Source organism: Simochromis diagramma, unplaced genomic scaffold (assembly GCF_900408965.1).
Source record: "Simochromis diagramma unplaced genomic scaffold, fSimDia1.1 OVJJ01000079.1, whole genome shotgun sequence".
NCBI lineage: Eukaryota > Metazoa > Chordata > Actinopteri > Cichliformes > Cichlidae > Simochromis > Simochromis diagramma.
The window spans coordinates 3,923,540-3,931,738 of record NW_024387075.1 but is presented as its reverse complement, the minus strand read 5'-3'; the positions used below and the strand labels follow the sequence as shown (position 1 = coordinate 3,931,738).

General features: G+C 39.0%; 1 protein-coding gene across 5 annotated transcripts in view; it reads left to right on the top strand.

The window, feature by feature from the left end:
- Positions 1-8,199, top strand: part of myo9aa (myosin IXAa) — a 97,044-nt gene that overhangs the window by 35,184 nt on the left and 53,661 nt on the right. The gene's annotated exons all lie outside the window — the stretch shown is intronic.

Below are 8,199 nucleotides of genomic sequence, written 5' to 3'. Positions count from 1 at the left end.
GCTCATTGACTGTCCTGTAATTTTAAAGCAATGTTTTTTTATTTCCCCCCCAAAATTATAGTTTTTTTTTTTTCTTTTTTTTTTTTTTTTTTTTTTTTTTTTTTTTTAGAACTGTGGTCCCATGTTTTTTTTTTTCCCCCCCAAAATTATAGTTTTTTTTTTTTTCTTTTTTTTTTTTTTTTTTTTTTTTTAGAACTGTGGTCCCATGTTTTTTTTAAAAAAAATCATAATTTACTTATGAAAAGGTGTAAATTTCTGCGCCGATTCTGGTTCCTGGGCCTTATGTTTGACACATCTGCTTCTTATTTTCTGGGTCTAGGATTCAAACACCAGTGAGTTAAACACAGCTGTAATGAAGTTGTTACAATTTTCTTCCAAAATCTGTCACCTTGCCTGGCGAATGTTGCCGTTTATCCCTTCTTGTATTCCTAAATTATCCAACTGATGCTTGTGTACTTGGTAATGGAGATCAACTAAAACTTAAACACTGCTGACAGTATCGGGTACACAGCTCAGATTTATTGACAGAAAGTTTGTAAATGTAGTGACACTTGATATTAAGCCAAGCTCAAATGGACAATCACGGGCCATACTCTCAAAGTTGAGGCAGATGAATTGCTGTTTGAAAATTACTGTCAGACAGATGACTGAATAAACTGAACTGCCATAAATTTGTTTAAATGTGCAGTACGATTATATGACGAGTAAAGCATAAGGAATGCGACAGGACCTGATTCTTTCATCGAGTCTCCTCATATTTTTTAACGTAAACCTTTCCGTTGTGTGAAACCTAAGCTCCATATCGTTGACTACAGGATTGCACATGCAAAGTGTTGTGCAATTTGTCTGCAGCAAACAGTTCCTAAGAAGAAACCCACCCAACATCTTTAAAAGAATCTGTTTCAATGTGATGACATGTAATCGATGCTTCTCATTTTTCGCTCTTGCTGAAACCGTCCACTCTCATCCTGTGTGCAGCGTGCTGACTGCGAAAGCTGAAGCCCGGACCAGTAGTGATTGATGTGTAGTAACAATTAGCAGCAGGTTTGCACTGTTAGTGTAAAGAGACTGCTGAGCTTATAAATACTTGAGGAGAGGTTTATATTTCTGTGGCCGAGTAATCCTCTTAGTTCTGCAATGTAATGCATACTGCCATTCATGGAGTCCATCTGATGGAGTTCATCTGAGGAGCCGTGAATTCAGTCTTCTAGGTCTTCAGTGTGCAGATGATTGAATTTATTTTTTCTGATTGACACAAGGCTTATGTTACAGCCTGTGCCTGAATTAAAGAGAATACCTGATGGTGCATTTTGGGGGATTTAGATTTCAACTAAAAATCTATAGCTGAGAATGCTTTTAGGGGTACACAGACTTCAGAGTTTCTTCTGAATATAGTAGTGAAGTACTCTAAAATAGCAGTCCCCAACTTCTTTTGCCCCACGGACCGGTTTATGTTCGACAATATTTTCACGGTGTCGCTGATAAATACAACAATAAAACCAGTACCGGCAACAAAAAAGATTTATTTATAACACACGAGAAAAGACACACGGAAACTGAGTTAACGATAAAAATGATGAAAAATAATGATAAAAACCGATTAAAAAAACTATAAATTACCCACCTGAGCCTCAACTCTCGCGACCCGGTACCAAACGACTCACAGACCGGTACCAGTCCATGGCCTGGGGGTTGGGGACCGCTGCTCTAAAATAAAAAAATGTATATTTCAAAACTGTGTGCATCTGTGTTTCTACTCCATGACTGATTCAAGTTAAACACAGGGCAACTCTGACGTGCACATCCGCTGGAGCTTGCTGGAAGTGAGAGTAAAGCAGGAAACACTTGCTTGAGTTTGTCGGTGCACAGGGTCAGCCTAATGATGACCTTCTCACTTGCACCGAAGTCTGTTCAGACATCATATTGAGAGTTCACAGTTGAGAGATCAGACCCTCCTGTCTATGAAAGGCCTGTCAGTCAGTTGCCTATTTACTTGTGTCTCTGAAAATGGCTGTAAGACCTAAAGAGTTAATCCACTGTGGTGGTGTGCAGAAGAAAAATAGATCCATAGTTCAGTAAATATTTGGACACGGTCTCATTCACCATCAGAGTAATGTCCCAGTAATATCTGTTCATCATCGTGGGGATATTAAAGACTGCTGCAGCCAGTCGCACAGTTCTCATTAGAAGCCACATTTGTCATATGTGGAGTGATGGCAGCATCTCTGCAGTGACTCTGACGTGCAGTATAGTTTTCCATATGCACCATTATTCATTCTGCTGTCAGTGGCACATGCAGTTGAATCAGTTGGCTTATAAATGCCTTTAAAGATTGCAATTTTCTGTGCTGGGAGAATTTTAGGATGCTTGGGTTTGTACTTAGAGGTTTTTAGCTGTTGCAGTTTCCTGACTGTGAGCTGACATGTGACTCCATGTTTTCCAGGACAGCGTGCCCCCGCCTCTCACTCCCCCTCGCGATTACATTCCACTTCACTGTATGGCGGCCAGATTTGGGAAGCTTCTTTCTGCGCCTTATGCATTTCCTCTTTTTCTGCTGATGTCTGGGCTGTGAGCATCTACAGTTTTTTGAGGGGAGTGTTCGGGAAGTTTTTTTTTGTTTTTTTTCTTTGTCTTGGTGTACTTCCAGCTCAGAGAGCAGTTTTGCTCATAGGAAATTATTAAAAATAAATTGTGGGTTACTGAAGTTTATTAACATCCCTGTTTGCTGCTGCAGTTCTGCAGTTGTTCTTCATGAAGGCAACAAAAAAACTTTAGATTGTCACAATGCACCATAGCGTGACGTGTAACATTTAAAGTAGAATGTTTTAGTGAGGATTTTTGGTATGGTTTGTCTTAATTTTTATGGGCTCTCTTTCTCACTCATTGTGTTCCACCAATGGGCTCTGAATGTTGATGTACCTGCCTGTACGCAAATACTCAAATGCACACAGTAACAGTGTAAAGAGCTGGATTAAGGCTGCTCTGCTACCCCAGAATTCTGTCACCAGTCCATAAAGCCACCCTGTGATCCCTCATGGCACACCTCCACACCAAGAGACAAAGCCACAAACAAAACACTGAAGTATGTGAGTGTACAGAACAAAGCGTGGGAGGTTTTATATGGAGATGCCTTTGCTTTGACCTACTATTGTGCTGAATTGTATTGTTCAGCCCATCTTCTCTTTGTTTCACTCTCCCTCTTTGGAAGCCATGATGATAAACTTTATTTATCACCTGACACCACCACCCCCAGCCCCCTAAAGACAACATTTGTCTTGAGCCTTAATGAAGAGTTTTGACAGCTCATTAGATATCAGTAAAAAAGTGTTTTGACCACCATTAGAATGGTTTCTGGGTTTTTCAGAGGGGAACTGTGTAGATCACCCTCACCAACGTCTGATGCAAACACAGCCTGAAATATGTCAGAAACTCCTATGCGGCTTTCAAGGGGTTAAGAGTTAACATGTGCTTACGTTTAGCTGGAAGTATTTACTGTATTTACTCAATTACCGAACAGAAATACAATTTTAACCAGCTACTATTTCACTCTGTTTCAGTTTTTACTCCATTCAATTTCTTTGGCATTACTCCGTCTGTAAAACTGATGATCAAAATAGATCCTTAAATACTTTTTTTTGGCTTCATTACTTTGTCATATTTTGGATGTCTATAGATGGCTATAAATGGCAGACCAGTCAAATAGTGATTTTGACTTTAATTTTCACTGATTTCATGTCGGTAACTACTGCAGTTTGCAAGTATTTTGCCCAAAGCTTAGTTCTGTAAATGAATACAAATTTATTTAGCTTAACCTTTCTGTCCATAAGAAAATGTTCTTTTACCAGTTATCCCACAATACCTCAGATTTAGCCTGTTTAGGTCTGTTGAGACCAGTTTTAAAATGCTAAGTGTGTCATAAATAATGTGTTATTGCTTGTTTTGTTTTTTTTAACTTTACAGTTGCTCATTTTGCTTTTCATCATAAATTAAGCATATTTATTTGACGATACTCCTGCAGTGTTACACAGTGGGAAGCTGGTAGTGTGACCTGCTGCCTCAGATGCTACAGTGGGTTGTCCAAGCATCCTGCTGCCACTCGCAAAATGTATATTGACACAGGCTTCTGGAGTGAGTGGGGAATTTGTGTTTGCTCTAAAAGATAGGCCTGTTTTCCTAATGGCTGAGCACATTTGCTTAATGCTTGTCAAATACATTCTTTACAGGCAGGCAAATTGACTCGGGTCACTCAACCTTCTTGCCATCATCAAAGCAAAACACGGACTGGAATGCCACCAAATTAACTGGCTCCATTTAGTAAAGTTTGGAGCTCAGACAAATGTTAAGCATGAAAGCTTGAATCATGTTTTGGAGGGTATGTTTCCACAAAGTAAGCACTGATGCTGGAATCTGAACTGGTTCGAATTTACAGAATAAGACATTCACTGTGTTGCATTCAAAATCTTAGTATTGGGTCAGAAATAAAGTCATTCAGGCTTAGTTACGTGGATTTGAGATGATATGTTATGTTAGCCAAGAGCAGCGATGCAGTCAGTGAAACGCTTCTTATAGAGACTCATCTGCTTGTCTGCATAAATCCCATTTTCTGGATTCATACCTTTAAAAAAAGCTTTGTGTGAAATTGATGAATGCATCCCCTTTCTGTCAACAGCCGTACTTAAACCCGAGGTTAGTTGCATCCATTATAATAAACATTTTATTTCAAGAGGGCATCAATGTGGAGAGTGGCATGTGGAGGGATTTTGCTGTGGAAGCTGGTACATCATTGGAGACCGAAAAAAATACTTAATTACTGCAACTTCTTGTCCTTTACAGGCTACCATCCAGTTTATACAATGGGAACACCATATATCCGAAATATCTAATGTAACACTGATCATTATATTGGCCTTGTTTATTTGATTTAGAGCTATCATTAACTCATTATGTTTAATTTGTGATGCAGTATTTAACTTGTATAAGTGCCTCTAACTTATAAATTGTGTTGTGGTAATTGTTCTACTAATATTAGCTTATAGATTGAGCATCCAGGTTGCTGGCTTGACAGCACTGATTCTCCATTGTCTGGGTATCAGCAGGACATTGGGATGTATTGATTGAAATTTCTTCTGTGGAGCCCACACCCAGTCTGCTGCAGTGTGCTGGCAGAGCTTCAAGCTGAGGTCTGTTTCTGTCCAAGTGCAACTCTATATGTGAGTGCATGTCACTGCAAGTGATGGGGACCTTGTGGTCCAGTCGGCCCTGTTCCACGTTTGTCCACATGAAATGTCTTACAGATGGTAAACTCAGTGAACACCTTTACAAGAGAGCTTCTCCTTATAAAAATCTAGCTTGCTAGCTTTGCTTTGCCTCATTTAGTGCACATAGGTGAAGCAGTTGCTGCTCCTTCATATCAGAGAGGCAAGACCGAGATGAAAATGACTGAAGAATCAAACACATTTGACTTTTGGGTATTTTGCTTAAACAGATGACACAAGAGTACAAATTAATGTGCTGGCCTTTCAGGTCTAGCTGCTAGAACAGTCATCTTAGAGATTTCTTGGCTAATTTCTTTTCAGACTCTTTATGAATATCATGATTGTAGTGGGTGCGGTGGTCAGTCTGATATTTGACTCAACAATCGGGTTTTGTTCCTCTATATGTTGGTGGAGTGACTCAGAGTTCTGAGCTAAATCTGTGGGCTGAGTGGAAGGAATGACGGCACTTCATGACTATCAGACATCAGCTCCTTCTACTTCTGTAAAAATCCACACTGCACAAAGCCTAAAGGGCTACTTAAAGCTAATGGCGAAGCTATCCTGTGTGTTTAATTTTAAACAGTCGTGTTTTTACTCCTCCCTTTGTAAAGATTTATTTTAAATCGTTTTAAACAAACTTGTGGTTTTGATCTACTTATGTGCGCACTGTGGAAAATTCAACTTCTTGGAAGGCGAGTCATACTTTTGATTTTCTGTTAAGAGAAGGTCATAAATGTTTTTTGTTCTTGGTCACATTATTTGGACTCTTCTTGTTAAGTATATGTTTTTGATTTATGAAGCCACATAACTAAGTCATCACAGCTAAATAATGCTTTGATTTTAGGGTGTCTTTCAGAGCATTTGCGTGTGATAAGTGAGGTGTTTAAATACATTGGTCTGCTCGGACTTGCCCTGGTGACTAATACGGAGACAAGTGAATGCTCAAACTCATGGACAGTTCAGTAGAAACCCAGCAGGACCAAGTTGGTGTCAGTTTCTGAATTAAGCACTTTTGATACTGCATGTTTTCAAGCTGGTCGGTGTTTAACAGCTTGCAGTTTCACTAAGCTACTGCTGAGTTTTCTATAGATGAACCAAGCGTTGGAAATTTGTTTCCTGGTTTTCTAATTAAGTTGTTTCCACCTTAAGCTGATATGATCTGACATGACTACTTACTCATTTCGTATTCACTAACTACGTGGCATGAATGGAAAACACCAGTTTGCTTTCCTAATTATCTTGAGTGTACGTCCACACTGTAGGCGTTATCTTGATTGAGGACTTGTTTCCCCATAGTTCACAAGTGAGCTGAAAAGTTCCTTTAAACTTCATGAGATTCCTTTTTGTCTCTCCCCCCCCCCACTGCACTATTGTTTACCAACGAATGTTCCAGTAACGTTGGTGCTGAAACAAGAAGCTTCCTGGTCCCGTTGGTTCTTCCATCCTTTGTGGCCATTTTAAGTTTTAGGAAAGTCACTCGTGTGGCTTGTGCTTCCACATTTAACTTTTTTCTAATGAAAATTGAGAACGCTCATGTAACGCAAGCCCAAAAATTCAAGGATTTTTTTTTTGTTTTTAATGAAATGAAACTGTTTGTGCTTTTGTAACAGTGTTTGAAAGGAACCTGCGATTTACAGAAAAACAAGCCATTCGCAGCAGATAGTGACCTCACACCGCAAAGGACTGTAAGCTGAGGCGTTTAGTTACACTGCAGAAGAATGTGGCTGAACTTGTTTTTGGAAGAATACAGAAAGGCAGACATTTATCATCGTTTTCTGTGTTTGCAAACGTGTATCTAGAATACATCTCATCAAAACCTTTTAAGTGATTACATGGATACGTCATAGATAAATTGACCAAACATTTCAACCATCACCTTTTTTTTTTTTTTTTTTTTTAGTCAGACAGGATTCTAAAAACAATACACCACATTCCTATGTTTATAAATTAAAAAAGGTGATTTTTTTTCTTTTCTTTTCTGAAAACCTTCATTCATCGCCTCTGTTGATCCAATTTTGGGACACACAAATAATAATTTGTATAATTATAATTACACATAATGACAAAGGAGGCTGCTGCTTTTCAATCCTGTATCTTATTTGTTAATGGTCTTCAGTAACTCCGTTGGTTGGAAACACATTGCAGTATGAAGTCTCATAGAGCGATGCTACATTCATTAGTTTGCTTTGGGCTAGCTAAGAGGGGATTTGGCAGTTTAGTCACTAAACCCATTTGTATAATCAAATGTGTTTAAGGCACTTTGACAGTGCATCATTTTTGATTGTTGTTTTATTTTAAAATCCCAAGACAAATGAAATGCTTGCAGTCCTGAGTTTTTTGGTTTTGTTTTGTTTATTGTAGTTTTCGCTTCTGAGCCCTTCCACAGATGTGCCAGCAGTGAAAATGGAGAATTCATTGACTGCTGTTATTGTTTTGAATAAGTTGTTCTCTGAGGTGTTTTGTCTGCTCTCTGTCTCATCCTCTTCCTGTTTAGTTTGTTGTGCTCTGGACATTTCATTGTGTTTTTGTTGTGGTTGTTCGGTTTTCTGTCCCCCATCGAACCGTCCACTATAGCAATATTGTAATTATAACCACTGGTGTACAAAAGTGAAACAGAACATCTGCTGTTGCTTGTTGTATATGTTTGCCTGTTTGTTTGTTTTCATGGTGTGTGAGAGAAAGTGGAGGAGTAAGTGAAATCCGTAGAAACACAAATAAAGTGGGGGTGAGATGCCAGAGGAAGCCAGTCAGAGGAAGCTGACCACACACACAAACACGTCTTTATTGCAGATAAGGAATAACTTGGCAGATCTCTGTGCCGACTCTCTGCTGAAGAAAACTAGTAAACAGGCTGCCACCCACTGAAGCATTTTCTTAAGGTCATGACTAGGAAGAAAATAGATCTGGTATGGTTTGACACTGAACTTTAGACCTCAGCGTGTTG